At 44.4% G+C, this 12,045-nt stretch overlaps 1 protein-coding gene across 1 annotated transcript in view; it reads right to left on the minus strand.

Annotated features, from left to right (window-relative positions):
* LOC104476380 (uncharacterized) overlaps nt 1-5,578 on the minus strand; it is a 36,183-nt gene extending 30,605 nt beyond the window's left edge. Inside the window, exon 1 of the mRNA XM_086761864.1 lies at nt 5,457-5,578. The gene's annotated coding sequence lies outside the window, so the exon portion shown is untranslated. The remainder of the gene's footprint in view (nt 1-5,456) is intronic.
* Nucleotides 5,579-12,045: the final 6,467 nt, after the last annotated feature.

Below are 12,045 nucleotides of genomic sequence, written 5' to 3' on the forward strand. Positions count from 1 at the left end.
AGCTTGTAAAAGGAATTATAATGTTCTTACATTGAGGTCAAGAACTAAGGCTGCCAGTGAGGCTTTTCCTACTGCTGTATAATTGTTCCACATATTAGTGCAAGACCCTATACTGCCCTCTCTCTACTCCATCCTGCTCCTGCCATGGCATTGTACAAGTAGAAGAGGATTATTTTTCTATTTAGTACTTCCCATACTCAAGGAAGTATCTAAACACCAAATTGAATGTTTACTATTAATTGTTTATTATTTATAGACCTGAGATATCAGTGCATAGTCTGACCTTGTAATAATAATAATGGTATGTTATGGAAAGAGTTGCTATACCAGACCTGTTCTAGGTACACTACTGCTGGGTTGCCATTCTCTGGTACCAAACATGCCAAGAGTTGTTTTTTTTATAAGAAAGGGAGGCAGGGAGAAAGGGACTTGACCATTTTACCACCATTCCTAGTCTATCATGCAAAGAAGCAGATGAGGAGAATAGTAATTATTTGTTGGTTACCACAGGAAAGTTTGTTTCCTGGGTCTTTTTAAACCACTGCAACAGGATTGTTTGCTTCAACCTACTTAGATAGTAAAGAAACAAAAATTACTTCAGTGTTTTTATCCCAAGGATGGTTGGCATCTCTAGTGGTACTGCACTCTTTTAGTTCCTTCCATATAAAGATCACACACATCGTCCCAAAAATCTTCTGCCACTAGCTTACTTCTCTTACCTTGGCTGCTGCTTCCATTGCTGGCCTTGGCACATGAGAGAATTATGGTTCAGCTCTACAAAGAGAGAGTCCCATGTGCTGTGCAGGACTTGAGGCCAGCCTCGTCCATCTTCTCAGCTTTCAGCTTCTTCAGTGCTTCAGTAATTAGAATTATCAGGACTAAAACTCTGTGGACATTATTGCTGCTTAGCGTGAAGCTAACAAGAGAGCGCCAGGTTTACAACATTCTGGCCAGAGAGAGAATTGAAAAAAAGTTACGAATCATTGCCCAGTTCCAGGGATATGTACTCCAGGATCTTATTTTGCCAGAGACTCCACGTGAACTTTAGCCTCTAGGAGAAATCCGCCTGCATTTTTCTAATTGAAATACCAGTCAGACCAGTGGCGGGATGCAAACTAACATGCATGAAAAATAAAGGTTCAATGACCCAAATCAATTATGTTTTAAGGGCACTGCTCTGGACTCAGTAGGAAATATTTTAAACAGGAAAAAGAACTAAATAGGATCATTCATTGAACTGACCTGGAAATGAGACAGAAATTCAGTAAATAAGAAGTTCAATGCAAGCCAGTTTTATGTACCAATTGTAGTGGATTAAAAAAAAAACGAAACAACCAAGCCCAGATATTTCTTAGGCTCAAATAATGTTTCAGACTTCTGGGTACTAAAGTGAACAGTGCAATAAAACAAAGCAATTCTCACGCCTTCCTTTAGCACAGGCAGTGTAACACAGTTTACTTCTAGACATAAAAAAGTGCAGTTTATAGAAATCCTGAAATTGCATCTTCATTAAAATAGGACAACCTGCAGGTCTTCTGTGTAAAACAAAAATAATAAAGCAAAAATCCTTCTGAAGATCAGAATCAGGTACTGTGGCTGGATTTTTAAAGCACATACACACAAGCTAGGGAGAAACAGCTACGCTGCTTCAGAACACATGAACATCGCTGCTCCCCAAACTGGCCAAACATCCAAACTCTCCACACAGTAAATATCTGCCAAAGTACACTGTAAACACAATAGGATGCAGCTATGGCAATTAATCAAGATATAAAGAAAATAGGAAAGACCTATCACTTCTCTACTCCTAAAGCACAGAATACTTTCATAGTGAAGAGTTTAATAGATATTAAGCTCATTGCCAACAAAACTTTCAGATTCTTTGAAGGTCTATTATTTGTCTTGACTGGCTTCATTTCTTGAGAAGACAGCCTGGAATGCATATACAGTGACCTATAAAGCAAAAGCTACCTGGACCTAAAAATCCCATTAAAGTGTTACTAAACCCCCACACCTGGCAGCAGCTGGGATTGGAACCAGATGTGCAGTACATCTGTTAAAGAACAGGGCTGCTGCCAGCAGACACTGAGCCATTTTGAGGGACGTACTTTTCCAGTTCAGAAACTGTCTGGAAAGACTTGATAAAAGTTAGATATTTTGCCTCCACTTTTCTTAAGGCAGACGTTGACCACTAACAGACCTATTGTGTGTCAATTTAAAACATTTGAGAATTTCCATATCCTTCCCCCTCCAATGAGAAGTGCATATTTTGCTGCTCCAGTTGCATAATTTACTGATTCAGCTGCATGCTTGGTTGATCTGGCAGGAGACTAGTACAGTAGTTGAGATTCTGGATACATTGCCAATTGTGCAGCATGCTTTGTTGATCAGGACCGTAGAATTTAATAGCTGAAATTTTATACACTTTACTAATCAGGCCACATTCTTTGCTAATTGAGGTGCATATTTTAGTAGTTGATTTTTTTTTAATCCTTCACTGATCTTGGGAAGGATCCTGCTCCCTCTGAAACCAGCAGGAATTTTGTCATAGTCCTCACTGGGAGCAGGACTAACACTTTCACTAGGATCTAGGATCACTAAGATTTCTTCCCTTAAAAGGAACAAGAAAGGCTTGATTTTTTTCTTTAAGCCAACAAGGGAACAGAGGAATACCAGATGAAAGATGGCACTGGTATAGAGACCTTCTCCACAGGGATTTGATTAAACAGATAATATTTTATGGACATACAGAGACATAATTTTGACTATGTTATTCTTTCATCAGGCTTACATTCTTCCTTCAGGATAAACAAGCCACTTATCTGCACATCTTGTTCCATCTGATACAGACATGCAGGAGGAAACATCATACACCTTATCTTCAACTTTTCTTTCATTTGATCTAACTCCTATTTTTATATTGCTGTAGTACTCAGTGAAGGATTCCAGAGAGAGCTCTGCTTTGCCACAAAACATGTTTCAAACATCCACGCACCATAAAGTTCCTCAACTCTGACTGGCAGAGACCACCTTCCTGGATGAAAAGAACAATTCAGTTTCCTATAGCTAATGCAGACTTTGCCCTTGCCACAGAAGTTTCTGTTATATTTTTATATTGTTAAGTCTAAGCCAGAAGACAATCCATTTCTCATAAATATCTGAATACCTTTTTTTTTTTAACTGCTAAATTGAGCTACATTTGAACCACTAACTTAGAGTGGGATGTGTATTTTTTACTAGCATAGCAACACTACCACAATGTAGCCAAAAAAAGATAAAAATCACGAAGCCTACACAGCATAGTGCAGTTCTTGATGAGTGAAGAGCAAGTGCAACTTAAAAAAATAACAAAAACAGGGAGCAAGAGATGTACACACGTGTCTGCACACACAGATTTCACTGTCACATTTAGGAAGATAAGCAATATAAAATGCCCAAGTTTCATTCTGCAAATTGTCCAGTATGTTAAGAGACTACAGACAACATGTGATCAAAGGAATAATTGACACAGCAAGAAGTCAAGTCTCGGAAAGTATGCGGGAGGCTGCTGCTTCTTCATTAAGGAGGCAGTTTCTTTTCTATAGTGCTGCTGGTCAATGCTTTTGTTCAGATACTGCCTGAGGGAAATCAAACAGTCCTGACTTCGGAGTTAGAGAAGAGAAGTTGGCTAGGAAACATAGGAAAAAGAAAAACTAAGCAAAAATTACACAGCTTGCTGATGCATTCAGTGTCCCGCCATCGCCACTCGCACCCAAAGGCACACCACACAGATAATACTTGGTCCACCTCATGTCTGTACAGGCAAAGTTAGAACAAAACTAGCACAGGAAGGATGTAATAACTTAGGACAGCAAGCGAGTTATGTAGTTTAATAAGAGAAGTATGCAGGTGGATGAGAGAGTTGTTCATCTCTAGTAACAAACCCAGCAGGGGAGGGTAAGCTTGCAGGTTACGTGATGCAATTCTGAGTTAAGAGAAACAAAAGAGAAAACTCCACAACCATACAATTCAATAGATTTGAGCGTGTACCTTTGTAAAGTTAGTACTTCCGTGCCAGAAATGTGGCTTAGTTAAGAAGTCTCACCCTAGCTATCTTCACTAGGATACCAGAGTGAGATGAAACATCTTTGTTTCAACCACAAAGTCATTGCTATTTCCATATGTGCTGTGGCAGGGAGCCGGTGTATCAGGCAGAATTACAACGCTGTTTTCCACCAGGGAAAGCAACCCCCCCACCTTTTTTTTTCTGTGTATATATACACACACATAACAGAAGACATACATGTATGGAATATTATTTTCTGCTAGTATAGTGACTTATGTTTTATAGAGCTGAGAATCTCTACGAGAAGTGTCAAATCTTGCTCCTATCAGAGTCCACAGTAAAAGTCCTGCTCACTTCACAGGGACTTGGACTGCTTACCCTTCCCAAAGCACAGAGCGACTCTGCCCTGCAGCTGCTCCTAGCTGTGGGGTGCTCTGTGGTTCCTCGCCTGCCTTTCCATCACTGCTCTGGGTCTTCACCCAGTGGCTCTCAGCCTACGCCAAGGTCCCTGTCCTGAGAGCTGTAGCTGTCAGTTGCGCTGTTCACCTGCTCTCCGTACTATGGACAAGGTGCACAAGACTAGAGAGCATGCGGACAGTAATACAGCACAGTTGGTTTGGGCTTCTTATGCCAGGCTACCCCAGGTTAGGGATGCCTTTGGGTAAGCGTTCCGATTTCTGCTGGAAACGCTGTTCTATCGGTGGGGCTTGCACCGGATTTCGGGTCTGGCTGTATCGAAGCGGAGAGGGTGATCCAGGGACAGATTCCCGCAGCATCGTTATCTCCCGCTGCCTTTTGGCCCCCAGGGCAAGTCACCAGCCAGCCCTAAAGAGGAGCCCCCAAACCCCGCCGCCGAGCGGGCAGGGGCCGAGGGCAGCCGGCGGTCCTGGGCGAAGGGGCAGCCCCGCTGCGTCCCTCCCCATCCCTCGTGCCGGGACTGCCGGTACCTCCACCGCATTCCTCCTCCCGGGACGGCCGGTACCTCCACTGCATCCCTCGTCCCGGGACTGCCGGTACCCTCCCTCCTCCCGGCGGATCTCCCTCCCCGACGCACGCCGAACCCCGGGGCACCCCCCCGGCTCCCTCCCCGTCGGATTTGCCGCTGTCCGCGCCGCGCCGAGAGCCCGGGGCCGCCCTGCCCGGGCCCGGCGGGGTTACCTTGCCTCCCGCCCCGCCGAGGCAGAGCGCCGCGGCCGCCGCCAAGACGAGCCCCGCGCCGGGGGAGCTGCGGAGCATGGCGCGGAGCGCTGCGCCCAGCCGAGCCGAGCGGAGCTTTGCGCTGCCGAGCCCAGCCCAGCCCAACCGTGCCCCGAGCGGGCGCCGCTGACAGCGACCCCCCGAGCCCGGCCTCCCCGCCCCTCGCCCCCTCCCCCGGCCGCTCCCGGCCCCTGCCCTCCCCCCGGGGGGTCACCTGCGGCGTGGAGCTCGGCGGGGAGCGAGCGAGGAGGCGCGGGGCAGCCCGGGCTGGAGAGGAGCGGAGGGGCCTGGTGCGAAGCCCCGCACTCCCCCCGCACCAAGCAGGGCCAGAGCAGGGTGCCCGGGGCTGTGTTGCCTCCTCCGAGCTTGGGAACCGCCGGGGATGGAGGCAGCCCAACCCCTTCGAGCAGCCTGCTCGATCGGGCTCCTGCCGAAAAGGTTTCTCCTGCTACGGGGGGGGCGAGATGGAGGGGCTGGTGTGGCACTAGTGAGGGCAACTGGCCTGGGTGGCGTACCTGGCCAGTGCTCCGGTCTCCTGCCAGACCCTGGAGCCCAGGCAAGGGGGTGAATTATCAGAGGAATGGGAAACCGGAAAAGGGCTCAGGTCTTTCCAAGGAGGAAAAATCACCCCAGCTTCATCTGAGCATGGAGCAAAGGACAGCAGAGGAACACTGCTGGGCATCCTGGGGAGCCCAAGGAGAAGGAGCTGCACAAAAATTAGTGGTCAGGGTGCAGCAGCCACTTAACCTTTCTGGAGATCACAGGAGGGCAGGGGACAGTCCTCGTTGCTGAGGCAGTTTTCTGGTTTTCCAGATGAGACCCTCTCCTGTACCCCATCCAGTCAAGCCACATGCTGCAATCAGTGTTGGACAGCCCCCAGCAAACAGAAATTATTCTGTCCTTGCAGGCAGCAGCAAACACGCATTGCTAGCTGCAGATAATTTTTCTATTCTGTAGGAAGAATTGCAACAATCTATTTTAAAAATAAAAGCATTTGACAAAATATTGTGGTTTTTACACTTGGAGCTGCATTTTTCTTGTAGCTCAGTTACCCCCTCATAGTAAGCAGCACAAGGAGCCTCAGAAATCCAGCGCTGTCTGACATGGGAGGGGAATCTGCCAAGTGTCAGGTTGTTACAGGGTTTCTTACACCTTTCCCAGAAAATTCTTGTGTCAGACGCTACTGGAAAAGGGACAAATGGATTAGGCAGGAGGTTGGGCTGTGCTGGCATCCCAGTTCCTGAATTACTCTTTCCCAAAAAGCAGAGATTAACCTGGGTTTCAGAGGCCAATGTAATCCATGGGAAAAAAAACCAAACTGGATAATACCTTCAGCTGGTGTCATAATAAGCATGAAGTTGGAGGACTGGTGTCAAATAAAACATTTTTTTCCCCCCTGAATGAATGAATGTACTTTGTGTTTGACTTTCCATATTGCCATTTTATTGTCTAAATTTGAAGTAATGTCTTGAATTTATAGAATCATAGAATAGTTTTGGCTGGAAGGGACCTTTAAAGGTCATCTAGTCTAACCTCCCTGCACAGAGCAGGGATATACTTTGTAATGAAAGCGGGAGGGGCTGGCCACAGGCACCAAGGCAGCAGTCTTGTGTTGAATGCACGCTGATGCTGAGTTCGTGTGTAATCCAGGGCTATCCACCTGTTCTGTGGGTTTGATGTCCTCTCTATAGAAAATAATGCTTGACTCCCAAAGAGGTGAAACAGCTAGCCACGTAATCCCTGCAGTGCTTGTGAGATGAAGCTGCCTGTTATCCTTTATTGTGCAGACTGGGGACACCTAGAAAAAATAACGACATGATTAGCCTACGGCTGAGAGGGAACCAGGGAGAGGACTCTGCTCGCTGCCCTCTTGGACCATGCTGCCTTGCTGGGAAATTTGCATTTGCTAATGTAGAAATAGCCCTTCGATGGAAGGGCACGTAAGGAACATCTTGAGAGCTTAATTGGGTTGTTTATCCTTCTTGCACTGAAGGCAGAAGATGCAAATAATTCTTTGTGTGGTCAATTCTTATTTCACTCTTTTATTTTCAGGGCAAATTCTGTGTAAACGGTGTTCCTAGGCTATGACCTTGTCAGTTATTTATTGTGATTGCTCATGTTCAAATTTACATTTTGCTCCTCCTGCGTAACATTTCTTTGAGTTAGCTGTCAACTGAAAAAGCAAATACAACTATGTTATATCTGTTCTGAATAAACACATAACCCAGGACACTTGGCATCTCTGGCAGGAGGGGTTTTTGAGAAGGAAGGGATTTTTCCAAGCAGAACACTTCTGCCTGAAGGGCAGTCTGGTCTCTGTGGCATAGCGCTGTGGTGCATTGCTTTTCTTAACACTCGCGGTTAAATCCCAGAGCGATGTCACCATAAATGCATGTTAAGCTTTGAAAAATCCCTGAAACAAGAAATCCACTTTTTTTTTTCCATGAGGCTCGGTGTGGCAGAAGTAAATACAGAGATTCCATCTGCTGTTTCCTTATGTTAATGCACACTTGTTGAGGACGAAAGTCAAGGACGAGCTGGCAGAAGAGGGTGTTCAAAAAGTGATTTTTTCTTCACTTGGACAGGGCTGTAATAATAATATCAAAATATCTAAATGAAAGAGAGAGAACATGCCCAAGTCTAGCAATGCAGCTCTCTTTTTAAGGATCTTACATCCCTGTTATTTGGATTCCTTTCCAGGGGTCATCTGAGTGCAGGCACCCGTAATCCTTTTGAGGATTGCTGTTTGGGCTAGGGTGCTATTTCAAGCTGTAGACCTTGAGCATGTAGCACAGACACAAATGTATGCTGATTTTTCATGTTTGTGTTTACTCTGTTCTTGGCCTAGCAAATTCTGTCAATATGTTTTTGTTCCCTGATCTCAGCATCCCTCTGCTAGCAGGACCTGTCCACACAACACTTCATCACCATGGCTTAGCAATGACTTAGCACCTAGAATTAAGGACCAAACTTAAAGCAGCCTGCTCATAAGTATTTTCAGCTCAGATTGGTGACCCTTTCAAGCCATAGTTTTTATTAGGATTATGTTATATAGAAAGTAAATGTCCTGTTCTCTGTGTTGGGCTCCCTGTTGAAAATCTCAAGGTTTCCAAGCTCTTTTAGCAAGTCCTTCCGAGGGCTGGCCCATGTTACCTACTGTACTGTGCCATTTTGAGAGCTCTTGAAATGTTGAAGCAAGCACAAGATTCCAGTGGAACAGTGACATTTATGAAGTTAGTGGATAGGACTTGTGTGTGTAATGGCAGCACTTTCTTAACCAGTAGCCTCAGGCTGGGAAAGTAATTTCCAGGAAAAAAAAAAGTAGTAGAAACTTACTGCTTCCAGGCTGGCAGCAAAAAATCATTTATTGTGGGAAATCTAAGCTTAAAACCACTTAAAACCAGTAATTTCCATCCACTCTTACACACTCACACTCTGATACATGGAAAGAGAATTTTCTGAATTAATTTCCTTAGATATGTAAGGCATCCTGATACCAAAAGTAACTCTCCTCGCCCGGGGAGACTGTAGTGGAATGTCCCACAGAAATGAATGCAGCTCTTAGCAGTTTCTGTTTTTCAAAACAGCTGGTGTGACCAAACTGAATCCAGCTTTACACAGGAGGAGGGCATTGGCAAGATACTTTCAGTAACAAGGCCTCAAATCTTAGTTTGTTCTCTGTACGCAAGAGTTCTCATCTGTAAACCTTCTGGTTACACAACGCGGCTTTTTATGCTTTCCCAGCCTTCTCTTATGTAGAGTAGAGGTTGATTAAATCCCTTCTGAGCTATGTTGTTATATCAGACGCGCCACAGTTACATCTGAGTATCATCCCTGCTTATAGAAATGAGTCAGGAAAGTAACACTTTAAATACTTATCCGTGTTAGAACAGGCATGCTAAAAATTGCTTAGGTAGAATATTCTATAAATGTTTCACATATATAAATAAAATTTATAAGTAAGTAAAATAAATAAATACAATATTAGATCAGTTTTTAATAAAGCACATTCCCGAAGACCTGAATTCTAGTGACATAGTCTGTATTTAATACAAAATTATTTTTTTTCCTCAGCAGCTGTGAGAGGAGAGCTGGATGCCTGAGCCTGATTATAGTCTGCCAGTAAAAGAGCTATTTATATGTGGTTAGCACAAGTTTCTTTTTTAATGAAGTTTTTGCAGACTAAGTGACACCAAATAATAGAAGTATGTAAGCAGAAAAACATGCAATAAGCACAGGGAATTGGAACATGGTGTTGCCAGTGGTTAAAGAACAAGATCTCTGCTAAGGAAATATTTAGAAGAACGTGTTTGTAGCTGTAATAGCCGTAACCCCGAAGCGCCACGCGTGGACTTTGTGCTGTGCAGAGTGCGCCACCCTCTGCTTCTGCAGAGTATGGAGCCTTCCCCTCTTGCCTGACTCTTCCTCTTTTGCTGGTGCAATTCTCTCACACACAGAGCAAGTTACAAAAATACCCTCCTGGATAGGTAACTCTGCAAATGGTCTGTCATTCCCTGTTAATTTCAATTGTTAGCTCAGCTCTTTAATTTGGCACGATATGCCTTTTTATTTTGATCAGGGCAAAGAGGAATAAATTTGCCTTCCTCTTTTAGGGGCATGGCCCTGTGGGTTCCCGAAAAAGACAATTCCTACTAAGGTCTGAGAGAGCTTACTTGGAGAGAAGGCAGCATGACTGCTCCTGCATGCATCCTAGTTGCAGGGTGAAGGAATGCTGTGGCTGGCTTGTGGTTAAAGGACTCATTGTGGTACCTTCTGATTTTTGTATTAGAAGAATAAAAAAGTGCTCTGAGAGGAACTTGAATAGACTTTGGGATAAGCTGGTGGGCTCTTTCTCTGCTGGAGTCAGAGACAGCAGTTCAGACAAACAAGTCTCCTGCAAATTTACAGGAATCCCTGCACTTAAAGGCCTCATTTGTGTTACTGTTTGACAATTTTTTCTGTCTTTTTAAACGACCACCATGACATTCCCTTGTTGTGCTAAAACTTATGTTACTGATGATAGATATCTCTCAGTATGAAGGATTCTCTTTCTCTCCAGGCACCCTATTTAAGCCTGCAGCTTTGTCCCATGCTTGGGCAGTAATCTCTAAACAAGTGGTTATTCCTGTAGCTGGGAGGCTTGGTGCCATGTGGCAGACTAATATGTAAAAAAGAAACACTTTGGAACTTTACCCAAGCAATAAATTGTCCTAGAGAGATGGGATCAAAGTCAAGAAGCAAACACAGACAAATACTCCAACTGAACAGCTACATTAGTGACTCAAGTTCTTAATTTGAGTTCTCTGCAGGAGGCAAAACTCCAACTTTTTACATTCTTAAAAGAAAGTCAAAGCAACAGATTGAATTAACATTAGGCATTCAAGTCTTCCTCACCATATTGTCCTCTTCTGTGGAAGAGAATCTGGCAAAGGTCACTACTAAAGAATTTGAAATACGCATTGATACATGCAAGATCTTGGAGATTCTTCTCAAATCTCAGCAGACGCTCATTCTGTTAATGTCCCTTTCACTCAGCTCTCCTTCACCCGTACAAACCCCATATGTGGTTGACAAGCTCAATACCAAACATGTGTATCCGGCCAAGAAGGTCAAACTTCAGCTCACATTGGTACTGAGCCGCAGCCTGGGATTGCCCACCCGTACAGGCATCTGGCTCAGGCGGCAGAACAGCAGGAGGCTGCTGTTCTCTGCGTCCAAATACCCTTTCTGCAGATACTTGTGCAGATCCCTTACTGAGGCTGTGTTTGTGAATTTGTGAACAGTAAAAGGTGTTTCATTCAGTAGAGTCTCTATGGAGATTGCGCTGAGGCCACACTATGCAGTCCTTCTTGACCAAGCTCATTTAGTCCCCATCTCTGATCATTGAGTTTGCTAGCCTCTCTCAGATCCATGCATTTGCACTTGAAAATAGTCCGTTTCCTGAATTAGTTTGTAAAGTAATGTTCTCTTCCAAATCATGCCTCGGGGGCTACCTATGCGCACCTGGTTAGCAATGTGCCAGGAGTTAGGTTAACAGGTTTGCCATTTAAACAATTTAGACTTGCTGATGGTTTGGGTTTAACTATCTTCCTAACTCCTGGAACAGCCTCACATCTTCCTAGAAAAACAGCTCAGTGGGTTCCTGTTCATATTAAGGACAATTTGGACAGGTTGATAAAAGCGGAATATCTGGAAAAGCAGACTAAGTATATTTACCTGGCAATTCTATTTAGGGTGACAATATTATGTTAGAAGGCATTTTTATTATGCACATAGAAAGGTTCAGAGTTTTCTGAACAGTGGCAAGGTGGGCAGTGATGAGACTTTTCACAAAGACACCTGGTCCATATGGAGACTCTAGCAAGGTTAGGAGTAAAATCTACCGAACCAATAAACTCTCCAGATAATCCCAGTGTAACAAGCGAAGCTACTATACTAATGGAAAAAATCTAGAAAAGCAAAGACCACGAATGCAAGCGTAGGAGGAAAGATTTGTACGAAACACCACTCCAGTGCACCAGTTCCCAGGACTGCAGATGATTTCTGGGATGCCCCATGCCAGAAAGATGCCGAAAACTTCAAGGCTTGATTTATGAGGAAAGGGCTGTCAGGAATGTGGAGACATGACATTAACAAGACATGTCATTGAACTCCCGGGACTCTCATCCAGTAAATGGTAGCACTAATGCAGGAATATGAATGATCCAGATAATGAGGGTTGCGAGGAGCACATCGCTTTTATAGATAGATTCAAGTTTTAATTTATGGACAGATTTAATTGTAATTTATGCAAGTCGGCTGCC

The sequence above is a fragment of the Chlamydotis macqueenii genome, chromosome 17 (genome assembly GCF_036417535.1).
Source record: "Chlamydotis macqueenii isolate bChlMac1 chromosome 17, bChlMac1.mat, whole genome shotgun sequence".
Classification (NCBI taxonomy): Eukaryota; Metazoa; Chordata; class Aves; order Otidiformes; family Otididae; genus Chlamydotis; species Chlamydotis macqueenii.